We start from the raw sequence: 16,906 nt of genomic DNA on the forward strand, positions 1-16,906 counted from the left end.
CATCCCAAACTCTCAAATTTCAAAACTACTTTCAAAATATACAACCAAACAAATTAAAAAAAAATTCTAAACTATCTCCCAATTTTTTTTTGAAAATCACTCTCTCCAAAGCAAACCAAACACACCCTAAGACCTTTGCCTTCTTTTTACTGCACTCAAGCGCTGATACGGTGCCCCTTGCCCATTTTTTGAAATGCTTAAAGGAAGGAGCAATGAGTTCCTTACAAATAGGGCTACAAATGGATCAAACCGAGCTTTGGGATGTTGAAGCTTGGCTTGTTGAAAATTTGTTGATCTCGAATTTGAGCCTAGCTTAAGTGGAGCTTAAAAATTCGAGTTCGAGCTCGAGCTCGAGCTCGACTCATCTAATATTTGCAAAACTCAAGCTCGACTTGAGTCAACTCAATTACTTGAAAGAGCCAAGGCGAAGCTTGAGCTTTGAAAGAAAATTAAAACTTAAATTAACACACAAATTTAGAGAATAGGAGAAGAATATGTGCAAAATGTAAAGTAATGCTTATATTACTGTTAGTTTTAATTTTCAAATATTTAAATTTGCAAAAAATCCAAACATAAATACCGAAATAAATTAAATTAATGAAAATACATTATTAAAAATGAATATTAATTTATATAACATTTGTGTTCATGAGCCTACACAAGGCAACCTTTGGTCTATTTGAGCTCAACTTCGTCAATAAATGAACCGAAAATTTTTGTTTGAACTCATTTATTTAGCAAACAAGCCATATTCAAAAGAGCTTTAAATGACCCAAGCTTGAGCTATTCATCAACTATTTGCTTTGTTTGTAGCCCTACTTATTCATGAAGCACTAGAGTACAACTAGAAGAAAGCCTAGACCATGTACTGATATTCTATTCTCTCCAGAACTCTTCTATTTCACTCTTTGGTATATTGTAATACTTTGTTTCTCTCCCTTTGCTATATTGTAACACTTCGCATTAAAAAATGTTAAAACCTACCACTACCATCTACTACCACCTACTCCACCTACTACACACCTATACCACTACCACCTACTCCACCTACTACACACCTACCTACTCTACTCTTCTATATATAGGAATCATTGTAAATATATTCAACATCAATCAATAATACAATCAATATCTATACAATTCTCTATTTCTCTTTATACATTAAATTTCTTACTTGATATCAGAGCAAGGTTAAGAACTTAGTATTTTTCGCTTCACCGGCGGGCGGCAATCTCGCCTTGGCCGTCCGCCGGACCTCAACCTAGTTCGCTAGAATTTTCTACACATACCTTCACTCTTCTTCACCACCTCGCCGAAGCAAACCCAAAATCCCTCTGGGACATTTCGTCGAACACCATGTCTGCAACAATGATGGGCATGACACACACACAGAGACGAGGCTGCTAAACCACAACATGCTATCATCCAACATCAAGGGGGTCACCAATGGCTTCCCTCTCCGAATCGAAGTCCAGAAAGTGATCGAGAAGCCTGTGGCTTTCAACCCCGACAGAACATCACAACCCTGTGGCTTTCAAAACATCACATTCTGATTCAGCTGAACATTTCCACAAACACTTCGCCACACTCTTTGACAGAACAATCTCATCACAACCACAACCCATTTGTTAATTTCAGTCTTCAATGGCTGATTCATCTTCAACTCCTCTTTCATTCACTGAAGATGTGGCTGTGAAAACCGTGAACAAGCGATACGAAGGTCTAGTCACGGTTCGAACCAAGGCGATCAAAGGGAAAGGAGCTTGGTACTGGGCACATTTCGAACCCATCTTGATTCGAAACCCAGAGACAACTCTTCCAAAGGCTGTCAAGCTCAAATGCACTCTCTGCGACTCTGCTTTTTCGGCTTCGAACCCATCTCGCACTGCTTCGGAGCATCTCAAGAGAGGGACTTTCCCCAATTTCACTTCCTTTTTTGAAACCCATTTCGTCAATACCAGTCTCGCAACTGCCTCCTTTGTCTTCTCCGCCTCCATGGTTGTCCACGGCCACGACACCACCCTTCCGATCTCTCTCGACGAAATGCTCGTCCACTGTGAGGCACCTTCAAAAATCACTGCCGCTAAAGCAATTGCAGTAATGTCACCCAACTTTGCTATCTCTCTCTCTGCTGGACCCAACAATTGTTGTCCCCCACTCACTTCACTCTTTATGAATTCTTCTTTTGTTTTTTCTTCATGACAGCCACATACATGGGCATGTCCCTCCGCCAATGCTCCCATCATTTTCCTTTTTCATATATATATTTATTCCGCCAAACAATACCACTTTTTAATTCCTTAATTTATTCTATGCTTTAATAACATGAGTGGCCTCACTTTTCCACCACCTCTCTCTTTTTCTAAACAACATTTTTGTACCACCGCCCACTCCATGATACCCATTTTATTATTATTATTATTATTATTATTATTATTATTATTATTATTATTATTATTATTATTATTATTACTCCGGGTTCCATCCCTCTCATCAACTATCTTTTATTTTCTATATATATCTATATCTATGTACATTCCAACCACTTCTGATTTTTCAAAATTTTCTTTTATTTTCATTCTACAAAAAAAAAAAAAAAAAAATTCCATTCACAACCAACTCGGTTTTCATTCCACAACCTTGTCTTTCTTCATGCCGGGATCAACCCCGTTCCCAATTTTACACCACAACCAAAAAAAAAAAAAAACAACACCAACCACAACAAAGACCCACAACACCAAAAGATTTGTTTTCTTTTCTGCAGACGGCCACCCACCGACCTCACTTCTTTGCCTCTTCCGCCGGTCTTTTCTTCTTGCCTCCGTCCTGGGCGGCCCTTGACGGTGCTGCCTCTGTGTTTCCCACGCCACTGAGCACGTTCACGCCCCCCTGCTCCTCCACTGTAGCATATGGTGGACCTGCAACTCGGAACATAACGGTGGCCTTCCGCTTCAGCTCCTTATTTTCCGCTTTAGCACACATATCTCTGCTCGCGCCTCCTTATACATGCGCTGGAGCAGAGCCAGTTGGGCGTTTAACTGCTGCACCTCATTTGTCCTACTCTGAAGCCGGTGCGACAAGTTTGTGACTGCAGTCATCGTCTCCACACATGACTTCAATGTATACTGATTGGCCTCAATATCTGATTGCGCTGCCATTCGTTGCTCCACAGACCGCATAGGAAAAGTCAACGGAGCAAACTCAGGGGCGCTTGGTTGAGGTTCAAGGGCAACTGCACCAGTTATCTCTCTTGTGGACTCGTTGAGGTCTGGAAAGAGAGTGAGCAGACCACGGGAAGAAGAGGCCATTTTCTGGGCAACAGAGTGTTACGGAGTATCTCTCTCAGAAAACGAAGAGTTTTTCAGAGGTTTTTAGCAGGTTTTTGTCTCAGCCTCAGCCTCAGCCTCAGCCTCCATCTTGGTTAAATAGCTAAGGCAGACACGCGCATCGTGCGCCGCTCGGCGCTAGACGACAACATGGGCGCGCAAGCCAAGGTAGTCACGCGCATCGCCATAATGTCCGGCACACCTTTTTATGGATTGGGCACGCCTTTTGATAGCACGCCTTTTGAAAGATTGGGCACACCTTTTGAGGGTGCGACTTTTTAGGGGTCCGACAAGAGTCCATAAACTGTCCCGACATTGATTCCGGTTAGCTTCTCCAACGGTCCGGCATGACCCCATAAACTGTCCCGACATTGATTCCGGTTAGCTTTTACAACGGTCCGACATGACCCCGTCAACTGTCCCGACCTTGATTCCGGTTAGCCTCTACATCGGTCCGGCATGACCTCGTCAACTGTCCAGACAGTCGCTCCTACAACGGTCTGACACAACCATACAGTGTCTTCACCAACGGTCTGACACGACCATACAGTGTCTCCTATCCTCTTTTATTTTATGTATTAGTCTATTTTCTTATTTTGTTACTCTTTCCAAACTCAAGTTGATTTGTGTCTCTCCTCCTTGAGTTTGCGGGGGGCTGTTAAAACCTACCACTACCACCTACTACCACCTACTCCACCTACTACACACCTATACCACTACCACCTACTCCACCTACTACACACCTACCTACTCTACTCTTCTATATATAGGAATCATTGTAAACATATTCAACATCAATCAATAATGCAATCAATATCTATACAATTCTCTATTTCTCTTTATACATTAAATTTCTTACAAAAAATGGCAATAATGCTATGATGATCACATTTGTATACCACAAATGGAAAAGTGTTACAAAAAGTAAAGAGGTTGGAGGATTGGGAATTTGGAAAATCAGGGAAATGAATTGAATGTCTTTTGATGATATGGTAGTGGAGATTTGGCACACAAAGGAATGCTCTTTTGAAGAGAATTATCTGCAGCAAATCAGGCAATGTGAACAACTCCTGGCTTCCTATTGCAATGGAAGGTAGGTGCCCTACTTTGTTTAATTTCTTTGTGTCAAATATTGAGTGCATTTTGGATGATGGTAGTGTTAGAAAGGTTAGTGCTATATGGGAAGTGATTGCATTTTCAATTTTGAGAACAATTCAGAATGTTAGGAACAAGCTTGTCTTCGAGGATACACAACCCAATTGGAATCTCAACCTAATTGGTATTTTGGGTCAAGAACTAAGCAAAATTAAAGAACATCACCTTCCAAACTTTATGTTGCTTCTTTCAACATTTTATCCTTTAATAATTCTAATTCCTCACTTTTTAGATTTCACTATTCGTTTTTCAATTTTGCACATTTTATAAAAACAATATTTTTTCTACCTATCTTTAAGATGCTTCATTACAATTATTACTATGTCATTTCTATGTCTATCTTTTCTAGTATGGCAAATTTTAGGGGTGAAAGAAAAACCACCTACACCGAACAAACCGACCGCACTGACTGGTATTCGGTCTGTTTTCTACACCGCCAAACAGTCAGTCTGTGTTGAGATTTTTTTTTTCTTGCAATTTGGTTCAGTGTTTGGTTTTAGAGATTTCACGTCAAATCGAACCAAATCGAATCGAATTTACCGATTATGCCGAATTTGCCGACCATTCAAATAATATACAAGAATTATCTCTTACTAAGGTTTTAAAAAGCGGCCGCAACCGTTACGTAACGGTAGTGGTGGTTACCACCGCCCGTTACGGCCGCTATAACGGTGTGACGGAAATTCACATGTGTAATGGCCGTTTTGATGTTACATAACGCCCTTAGCGGTACCATAACCACCGTAACGGTCTATTAGACACCATTACACCCTTTTACAATATTCTGAATAGCTTTATTTTTCAAAAAAAAAACAAAAGCTTACAAAAAAAGAACAAATACTCAAGTGATCCAAACCCAAAGAAAAAATCTTATATAATTTTTTTATAATTTATGGCACAATTTTTTTTTATAATCCTTTCATTTAATAATTGTGAATATTTTTTATTCAATTAGTTCAAGTATTGGTAAAAAATAATCTGTAGACATTTAAAATCAATTATTCTTAAAATCATTAACTATTGAAATAAAATCTAAAAAGCTCCTTTTATAGTGATTTGAAAATATGAAATATATTGGATCATACCTAAAAATTAGCAAAAATTGATCAAAATTTATTTTAAATCCCAATAAATGTGATTCTAAAAAAATATATGTGCATCGGTAAGTTTTCTTCAAATTGTGCGAAAAATAAAAAAATCACGGTTCTGATTACCGCAACCATTACGCTTCGGCCTTTACACCCCGCAATTGCTACCGCGTCATCGAAACGGTTATGGTGACCGCAACAACTTTTCAAAACCTTGCCTCTTACTATTGTTGAATTTAATATTTGATAAATTAGTCTTGGTGCAATTAGGTTGTTGTTTGTTGCCTAATATCTTAATTAAATTGATCTTCTTTTTTTTTTTTAAATAAAGGTAATTATTTTTTTTTTAAAAACAAATGCCCAAACCGATAAACCGCACCGAACCAAACCGAAACCAAATTTACCGGTCCAGTCTGGTTTACTTGTTCTGGTCAGTCTGTTCGGTGCCGTAAGTGTAGAAAACCGATTTTACCGGTTCTATCCAAAAAAATGCAAAACCGGACCGATTTCACACCTAGTAAATTTTATACACAAAGTTCATTAACTATTTCTTCTACATCATTACTACATTGTTACAATTTAGTTTCTTGTAAACATCCTATATTCTTTTCTTCTAATCATAATATTTACTAATTATAGTTTTGCCTATTAGTGCTCGTATATTCAACATTGCTAATCTATACCTACAATCCTAGACTAATTTCTTTACCTACGCTAGTTTAATAAAACGCTAAGACCCTTGCCTTCTTTTTACTGCACTCGAGCGTTGATGTGGTGCCCCTTGCCCATTTTTTGAAATGCTTAAAGGAAGGAGCAATGAATTCCTTACAAATAGGAATGCAAATGGATTGAGCCCAGCTTTGGGATGTTGGAGCTTGGCTTGTTGAAAATTTGTTGAGCTCGAGTTCGAGTTGAGCTTAAGTGGAGCTTAAAAAATCGAGCTCGAGCTTGACTCATCTAGTATTTGTGAAACTCAAGTTCGGCTCGAGTCAACTCAATTACTTAAAAGAGCCAAGGTCAAGCTTGAGCATTGAAAGAAAATTAAAACTTAAATTAACATGCAAATTAAGAGAGAAAAAAAAAAGATTATGTGCAAAATGTAAGTAATGCTCATATTGTTAGTTTGATCAATTAAATATGTAAATTAGCAAAAACTCCAAACATAAATACCGAAATAAATTAAATTAATGAAAATATATTATCAAAAATGAATACTAATTTATAGCATTTGTGTTCACGAGCTACATGAGACAAGTCTTGGTCTACTTGAGCTCAACTTGATTAATAAATGAACCTAAAAATTTTGCTCAAACTCATTCATTTAGCAAATGAGCCATATTCAAATTAAATGACCCAAGTTCGAGCTATTCATGAATTGCTTGATTTGTTTGTAGCCCTATTTATTGGTAATACCCTGGCAGTTACTTGCATATTCAGGGATTTTCAAGCTACACAACCCTCTTTATCCAAACAAGGAATAAAAATGAAACACTGAGCACAACACATGTAGATTAATAAGTAGAGAAAGAACATTGATGAATATCCTTTTGCCTTTCATAGATAAGTTGTAAACATAAAACTACACAAATAAATTTATTTATTAAAAAAAAAAAACTACACAAATAAATAAATAAATAAAACCTACATAAAAAATTTTCCTAACCCAATATTTTTCTACTAACTTACCTTGTAAACCCTGAGATGGCTGATTCGACTTCATCCGCAGATGGAACAAAAAGTGGTATGCAGGAATTGGCTGGAATCTGAAAGTCAACCCCAGAAGAAGTTGGAACTTCCATGGCTGTTTTAAAGATACAAAACCAAATATAATTAAGTTCACCGTGAAATATATTGTAGCAAGATCCTAACATATATATAACAACTACAAATTCTATAAGTTTGGTTGGACAGGTATTTGCCTTGGTAAAGTTATGCAAAGTTGGCAATATGGTCTCCTAAAATTTGATTAAAAAATAAAGTACCAAATTAGTTTAAGTTCAAAAATAAAAATATTTTATTAAAAAATTCATAATAGAACAGCTTCATATATACTAGGAAATAGATAAGCTTGGCTTGACTGGCATTTGGATTTGGATTATCCAGGATTTATCATGTACATTAAGCCATTCGTCTTAATTCCATCCAAGTGGGTTTAAGATTGTTCAATGGCTAAGTGAATGCCTTGCAAATAGCATCTTTGTACCTTCCAAAAAACTTCCCTAATAGAAAGCTTTGTTGCTAGAGACATCATTTGGTGGTCCTTCACATTGAGGAGCTTCTACACACCCCTAAATCACAATTCTTTGGGTGGTTGGCTTGGAAGGGGAGGGTTAAAACAGTGGTCTATCTGCAGCGGATTGGTGTACTTTACTTTCTGGTGTTGTTTGAAATACCTGTGTTTTTTGCAATTCTGATGTTGAAGCTGTCAATCATGTTCTTTTGTTATGTGCATTAATTTGGAAGGTGTGGTCGAATCTGGTGGATTGGTCCTTAATTGGTGGGCTGGGTTTAAATTTAAGAAGCTTGAGTGGATGATTTGGAAAACAATTCCTATGGCTTTGCTGTGGTCCATCTGGAAGTGCAGGAATTATTGTGTATTTAGAGGAGTTCAGCCACAGGTGATGGATCTTTGTGAGATGGTAAAAGTTAGGTTTGCTTTGGGGGTTAAGTATAATAACCCAAGCTTTGCTTTTTCAGTGCATGATCTGTTTCATAATTTGAGGATGATTAGGGGCCACGCACTGTGATTTTTCAAGGACTTGGTGGACTGATTGAGTTGGGAATCTTGGTGGTCTGATGCCTGATGGTTGCTCCATGCTAGTAATGACGGAGTTGAAGCAAAGGAGTATATCATTGTTCATTCTGCTGCTGCTGATATTGCTGTGTGATCTATGAGGATTTGGGTGGTTATTTTTGTAGTGTGATTGGGAGGTTTTTTTTGCCTAGTTTTTTTTTTTCTTGGAACTTGGTGAGGTGGTTGTATGATTGGTTGTTTATTTTGATTTTTTTTATGTTGGTCGCTCACCAACTTTTTTGGCTTGAGCTTACACATGATTGGATTCTTCTTAGTGCCAACCTAGTTGGGATTAGGAGGTTCACTATGATACTTGTTCCTCTTGCCTTGCTTTTTTGATGTATTTCATGTGTATTGCATTTTGTTTACATCAATAAAACTTATTTTCTTTTGCCAATCAAAAAAAAAAAAAATCATTCTTCTTAGTTCACACCATTTTTTTTATTTTTTTTAATTAAAATTTTGCCCCACAAAAAAATTACCATTAATGACAAAAGATACACACCTTCCCTCCCAACCCGACCATCACCAACCGCCACTCCTTGCCGCTACAAAACCCTGGCTGCTGCCCCACACCATTGGTGGGAGCGATGGAGAGTAACAAGGGAGGAGGTGAGAGGGTTAGGTTAGGTTAGGGTTTGAAGGTTGAAGATGAGTATATTATGGCGATTAAGTGGTGTGAACTGAGCAAAAAATAAAAACCAAAATTCTGTGTGAATTGACCAATGATGTCAACTATCGAAAAATAGGATGTGGGAATAGAAGCTCCCTCGGCATTGTGCCAACACCCTAAAAGGCACATCACGTGAAACTTTACGTGATTGTGTAACTCTTGAGCAGAGGTGTGCACGGTTGATTTTGGGGAAAAATATCAACCGAATTGAGAATTTTTTAATCTGCTGCCAACCCAACCACCTCCAAAACCAGCAAGTTGCTCGAATATTTTGGCGATTTCAAACCAATGGTTTGAACAAGTTGGACGGATTATAAATACAAAATGAAAAATAATATTAGTGAGCATACAACCTTCATTTATCGGTTTTTTTTTGGTTGAAGTTCAACCAAAAAATTTATTACTTGTTCTGAATCCCAACACAAAACCAACAAACTAATCAATGCATGATGATATTCGAGATTATACTTTACAAATTAATATACAAAAGAGTCAAATTAAGGAAAAAATATGCCATAAAAATGAGGGGTGAGTATTATTTGATTAATGGTATATAAGGTTAGGGAGAGATTGTTTGTGAGCAAGTGTGCAAAGTAATTTTTGCATATACATATAGGTGGGTTGGGTTGGTTTGTAGACAAGTTTGACAAAAGACCATACCTCAAATGCCATACCATAGATTGATCCATGTCTTCAGCCTTTAAGGCATAGCTTGCCTTTACCGGCATTGTGAGAGAAACCACTTTATTAGTGGCCATATTTATTTGAACAATTTTCATATTATTCTTCTTATCAAGTATAGTGCATTCATCTTCATCAAATTTCACCAAATATCCTTTTTTGTTTCAATTGGCCTCACTTAATAGATTTTGAGTTAAACTCTGAACATAAAAAACGTCATAGATTAGCTTGGTGTTACCTCCCTTTGTTTGCACAGCAATGGTTCCCTTTCCTTCAATGTTCTGAACCTTCCCATCTCCAAGCTTTACTTTGTATTTTTCTCCTTCATCCAATCTAACAAAGTTGCTCTTGTTTCCCATCATTTGGCTGCTGCATCTGCTGTCAATATACCATGTGTCTTGTGCTTCTTGTTGAGTGTTCATGCAACGATAGAACTGTTGGTTTGAAGATTCACCCTTTTCTGAAAAGTTAGCTTCCTTTTTTTCACAAAACCAACAATCTCTTTCAAGATGGCTATGATTCTTGCATCTTGTGCATTTTTGGAAATGGCAGTCCATGCTTCCATGATTAGTATTCTTGCAAAATTTGCAGCGAGATTCAGATTGTGATATACCTCTTGCAGTCCGTTGAGTATGCCTTTTTCCTCCTCTTCCGTGGCCACGATTAGATTGGCCTCTCTGAAATTGATTGCCTTGATTTTGTTTCTTGTTTCCTCCATCCTTATTCTCTGACATATTCATCTTTGTTTGAAAAGATTGCTCCAATAACTGATTCTCCGACCCTTGAAACTCATTCTTCAAAATCTCCTATGCTTCTTTAGATTTTGTTGCAGCCATTATCCTTGGAGAAATTGTTTTCGTGATTGCTTGTTGAATGTAGTACAAGGCTTTGGCATCTTTCATTGTACGTTCTTTCAACTTCTCCTTCCTTGCCTCTGACCACGCTGAATATTCTTCTTGGCTTTGAGGGCTTTCGTAGCTATTTTCGACCAAATCCCATAGATCTGCTGAGGTGAAAAAGGTTCTCATTTGAATGCTCCAAAAATCATAATTTTCTCCTTCAAAAATCGGTAGTACGGCTGGTGAATATTTGAAGGATGTAATGCTGGAACTTGCTGCCATTCTTTGAACTTAAACCTTAGCTGTTTTGTTTTGTAGGACTTTCAATGCTCTAATACCACCGTTATGTTGCTGCACAGTGTGATGGTGCAGCAAGAATTCAGGACAGTTAGGGAAGAGAAGTTTTGTGCATAAATTTCTTACAGAAAATTGTGGGTACGAATGAGTTTTTATTTGCGACAAAGAAGATGAAAAATATGTACTTACTTCAAGTTATTTTCCTCTGTTGGGCTTGCATAGCTGAATAAATTAGATGCCTATCATTCTAGACTGCACCTAATGTTCCTAAAATTTCAATTTACATCATGGTTATCAAAATTGCAATCTAGATCATAGGATCATACAATCCTAAATTGTCAAAACAATCCAAATCGGTGTTACAGTAGGATCACAAGTAGGATAGTGTGGGATAGTGTGGAATTGTGATTTTTCACCTTATTTTTAATATGTATCATCCCTATTTGCATTTTTACCTTATTTTTAATAGGAAGTACAACTTATGATCTTCGATCCGACCCTACGATCTGATTCACAAGACTCTCTCACCGATCCTACGTAAGATCTCGGTTTAACAACCATCTAACACAAGATTGTTGAAATCGGGATCCCATGTGGGATCTTTGGGAAGGTGTCATGGATCGGACCGTAGAATTAGATCGAGAATCATAAGATTCTAATTTCAATGCAAAATGAAATAAAATGTATCTATAATGATAATGTATGTAAAATAATTTCAATTTTTTTTTTTTTTTTTTTTTTATAAATGTAAAATAATTTCAAAATCATTAAAGAAAAATGATAATTTGATGTAAGGCTATGCAAAGATTTATTAGAGGAGATGCTTCAAGAGGGATTTATGGTCAAATTTTTTATATAGATATACATATATAAGAAATAAATAACAAGAAAAAAAAAAAAAAAAACTGGTAGGTATGGGATTGCAGTAGAATCAGGATCGTGGTACCATTCTACAATTTAAGATCCTAATGTGATCTAGATTGTTTGGCCCAACTGGGATTGTACAATTGTAAGATCCTATGATATGATAACCATACTCTAACATGCCATTCAAGATAAATTAATTTCAAGTGCTCCATTTTTGATAGACTTTCCAGATAAAACACCCTAGGCATGGCATCTAACAAGTAGTAGCATCAAACATCCCATTTTCATTATTTTTGAAATTACCTAATATTGAAAATAAAGTACATACATGGAACATCATAAAATTCCTCATCCAATAATTCTCTTACATAATAACAAAATGCTATTAAAATTAAGAACACCCTATACATATACTAGGGAAAAGTTAGAAAATCCTACACTTCACTACTTTTTACCACAAAATCAAAGAGATGAGATGAAAGGAATGAGTTTTAAACCCCCCCCCCCCCCCCCCCCCCCAAAAAAAAAAAAAAAATTGACAAGTTTTCCAAGTGAACTAGACTTCAAGAGGGCTTCTTGCTCTTCAAATGGTCACTTTTAGATCCAAGAAGCACCAAGAGGGGCATTGGGATGTTAAGTGTAGAAGTGTAAAGAGAATGTATACAAGCTTAGGGAGACCAACAATAGAGGAGGGGGAAAGAGGGGTAGCTAGGGTTTTGGGGGGAGGGGGCAAGGCCAAGGATGTTCCGCCATGTGAGGGATTCTTTCAAGTTTTTCAACTCAAGAAGACAATGCTAGCTCACCAGAGTAAGGAGACTCTTTGCCTGGAAAAAAAATGGGAAACACGACTTATACACGCTTAAGGCAAAGACTTCGGTTTGTGTTGGTTTGTAAAACACAAATAAGGCAAAGACTTTTAAAAGTCTAGTCTTCAAGTGAGTCAGACCATCACCAATACACTAGCCATATAATATTTGTTAGTTAAAATATTTTGTGTGACTTATTTTTTTCAATTTTAATGTACTAAGGTATATGATTAGGCATTTTGGCGCAACTCATATTTACTAGCTACATGTAACTAGCCTTCAACGCTAGGCAAAATGTATTCAATCATTAGGATCATTTCCTTCCATCTTTGTTGTTGACGTGACATTCTATAAAATTAATAGTATTTGGATAAATAGCTAAAATAAAGAGTATGATTAGAGTAAAAACATAAAACAGTTGATAGGCAAAATAAAATATATACTTTATAATAATATTTAAATAGGTAAAATACCTACTATTACAGTTGGAGATGCTCTTATAGTTAAGAGAAAAGGAAAAAAGAGTGATTCTATGCTACACGCTTACGACTATACGCAACTTATGCACGCTTACCAAAAATGTTTGTAACTCTCAAAATTGGGGACCTCTGTAATCTTTAAAATAATATAGATTAATTATGTATTTTTTTTTTTTTTTTCCGGGGCCAATCATAGATAAGTGAGGTTATGAGAATTGTATTTTTTTAGAGTGTATAGCATTGTTGACATGCTTACAACTAACGCAACTTATACCATAATTAATACTGGAGATATATCAATTCAGTGAGATAGTTAAAAATTATTTATATTTTTATAATTGTGTAATTTTACTATATGTATGGTGTAAATTCTCTATAGATATGTTGCAAGTGTTTTCTATGTGTCCGAATTGTATTATAAAAATTTTCATCTCTAGTATAATGATTTCTCCACTGTTATATGTTTTTGCAATTTCTCCATTCATATTTCAATAAGGACATCTCTAATCTTTGATCATTTCCCTTATCAAATTTAAATTTGATGAAAAAATATTCAAAAGTCATCTCCAATCCTTTCATCATATGTTCATCAAATCAAAGGAGATTCATTTTTTTTTATCAAATTGGAAACTCCTTTATCAAATTTGAATTTGATGAAAACTTAAAAAAATGAAACATTGGAGATGATTTTTTTCATCAAATTTGATATAAAAAAAAAATTTAGATAAAAGGAGAATTTTTAAAAAGAATTTGATAAAATGATTAGAATAATTCATATCAAATCAAAAATTTTACTCAAATTTAAAATCAAATTAGATGAAAATTTTGATAAAGGATTGAAGATGGTCTAAAGTCATAACTAATATCATAATGCATATAATTAAGTCATTACTAATATCACAATAAGTCATAACCAAATATCATAAACATCCTAACTAAGATGCATATCGTAGAATTTCTCCAAAAAAATTATTAAAAATTTTATTATGTAATATTTTGACAACTATAAAATCGTAACCTATATTAATCGAGTTACTTCTTATTTCTCAACTTCAAATGGTTTTTCGTTGCGTCGTTAATATAGATCACCATATAAATAATGTGGTGTTTTAGGAAGATGGTTTTTTTTTTTTGACTTTTTTTGTATAAAAAAATCGAGAGATGATGTGACTTAAAAAAATTAAAAAAAAATTAAAATGCCAATCTTTCCAAATTGCCCCAATATCACATAATATTTCGAAAGTATTCAATAAGAGAAATTCTATCTGGACCTTTGGTTATTATCTTCAAATCAATAGTTATAATCTATTGTATTATTAGTTATGATACATTATGATATTGATTATAATAAAATAAAATTATTATAATCCAAAAATTATTTAATTATATTTTATGTAATTTTTTTTATATCACTCCCATAATATTATTGAATTACGTAATTTGTAAAATTGAAATTCCCAAATGGCTTGCATATACTCATATCCAATAATTATCAAGAGGAGATGAAGGTCACCAAAGTTTCGATGAGAAGCTTTGCCACGTGCCGAGTCCTCATTGTCCAAAGAAAAAAATGAGAACCGAATAAAAACAAGGGAAAAGAAAAAGAACGGTAGTATAGCAAAACATGTTATTCTAGGCCCAATTAGATCCGATTGCAAGTTAAGAGTATCACCATCAGCCTCTTTAAAATGACTTTAAAATTATTGTAAAGAGCAAAAGTTAAGAATATGTACTCCATGAAACTTAGCATAGCGTTCGTTCGTTTTGTCAACGCTGCAGAGCCTCCCCTGATGAAGTGAGGTATTGCTTATCGTTACGACAAGCGAATTAGGTGTCATTGGATGTCCGCCCGGAAGTTCGGCCGGTCAATAACAATTTTTTTTTTTTGTTGACATTTTTTAAGAATTTTTGGCTGACAGTTCATCAATTTAATAAAAAAATAAAGAATAACAAATACAATAATAAAATAATAATTTAATAGGATTAAGTTAGAATAGAGAGTTTAATGTAATGGGTAAAAAGATGACTAGCTAAAATAGCAAAATAACTTTTTAAGCTCTAATTTGACTAAAAATTTGAAGAAATTGGTATGGATGCTCTAAGAACTAGGGTCATATTTGGGATACAAGTTTGGGATTAAAATAATTAATAAAAAAAATTAAAATAATTAATAAGACAAAATATTAAATTTAAATTATAATTATTTTATTTTTTTATTTTTTTATTTTATAGCCATCAAATCAATTACACAAAAAATTAAAAATTATCTCAAACATAATTTTTTTAGTTGGGCTTAAATAATCAAAAAATTAAGATAAAAAACCTAATCCCAAACGAGAGTTAAGGTGTTTAGAAGGAGCTAAAATAGTCTTATTTGAGTTAAAATAACCAATAAAATAAAGCATTCAATTATATCACTCTCTTTATTTTTTTATACATTTTTTTATAAAAACATCAACTAAAATAATCACCCAAACGAAATAGAATAAAAAAAAAAGTTTTTTTTTTTTTTTTTTTTTTTTTTTTTTTTTTTTTGTACTCAGAATAAATTTTTTATTTTTTTATCAGCCAGAATAAAAAAAGTTTGATACTGGCATTAGCAGCACTTCAACAGTTTCAATCAGTACAATCTGTCAATTGTTCCGTTTATAGCCACTTCCCTTTTCCCATCCGTTAGTCGCGGCTTGGGATCTAGTTAAAAAACATGTTTGGTTTTAGAAAATTGAGTTCACTTTATAGAAAATTAAGATTTTTATTTTTAATAATTTTTTGAATTTTTTATGTAATTTTTTTATTTTTAAATACACTATCTAAATACGTTTTAAAAGGTTATTATTTAAGATTTTTTTTAAAAAAAATTCACCAAATAAAAAAATAATACCAAAAAAAATACAAAAAGTTAATACGTTTTCATATTTTGTTGTATTCAATGAATTTTTTAAATATTTTTGTACAATTTTTTTTACTTTTTAAGTATATTAAAATTAAGTGAATCTAAAATTTTTTAAAAATTTATTAAATTTTTTTTAAAAATCATTTAAGATGTAAAAATACGAATTGAAAACTCATAAAACTATTTTTAAAAACTGAAAACAAAACAGGGTGTTTTTTTCTAAATTTTTGTTTGTCTTTAGCATATATATTTTTTCAAATTTGTGTCATTTTTTTTTATTTTACTTTTACAGTCTTACTGTAAAAAAATCTAAAAACTAAAAATCTAAAAAAAAAAAGAAAAAGTAAACTAAAGGAAAAAAAAAAAAAAACTGTTTGTGACTCTTTTTTTTGGCCTTTAGTAAAATTGTTTTTATTTTTAAAAAAAAATTTTATGGATTAATTGACTAGAATATAAAATTATAAAACTTCCAAAAAAAATTTAAAATAAATAAATAATTAAAGACGAAATTTTTTTTAAAAAAACAAAGGTTCCGTTTGGTTTAGTTTTTGAAAAAAGTTTAGAATTGTATTTTGAAAGATAAGTTGTTGAAAAGAATTTTAAAATTAAAAATTTATGTTTAGTTATGAGCTTTGAAAATAATTTTGGAATGATTTGTAATTGTTTTTATAGTAGAATAGATGGATATGAGAGAAAATATGGTTGGTGTAGAATGTAAGACAATGAAAAAGAATAGAGGAGAGATGAGAAAGGAAAAGTAATTAATTAATTTATTAATAAATAAATAAAAAAGAAAGGAGAGAGAAAAAAACAATTTAAAAAAACTTAAATCAAATATATATTTTTTAATTTTTTGATCTAAATATTAATTTTAAAACTAAAATAAATGATATCAAATGGGTGTTTTGGAAAGATGATTAAAAGTTACTTTTTGACTTTTTTTAATTTTTTTTTGTAAAAAAAGAAAGTAAGTTAAAAGTTAAAAAGCGATTTTTAACTAGGAATGAC

This window comes from Camellia sinensis, chromosome 2, assembly GCF_055761805.1.
Source record: "Camellia sinensis isolate YWXY chromosome 2, ASM5576180v1, whole genome shotgun sequence".
Classification (NCBI taxonomy): domain Eukaryota; kingdom Viridiplantae; phylum Streptophyta; class Magnoliopsida; order Ericales; family Theaceae; genus Camellia; species Camellia sinensis.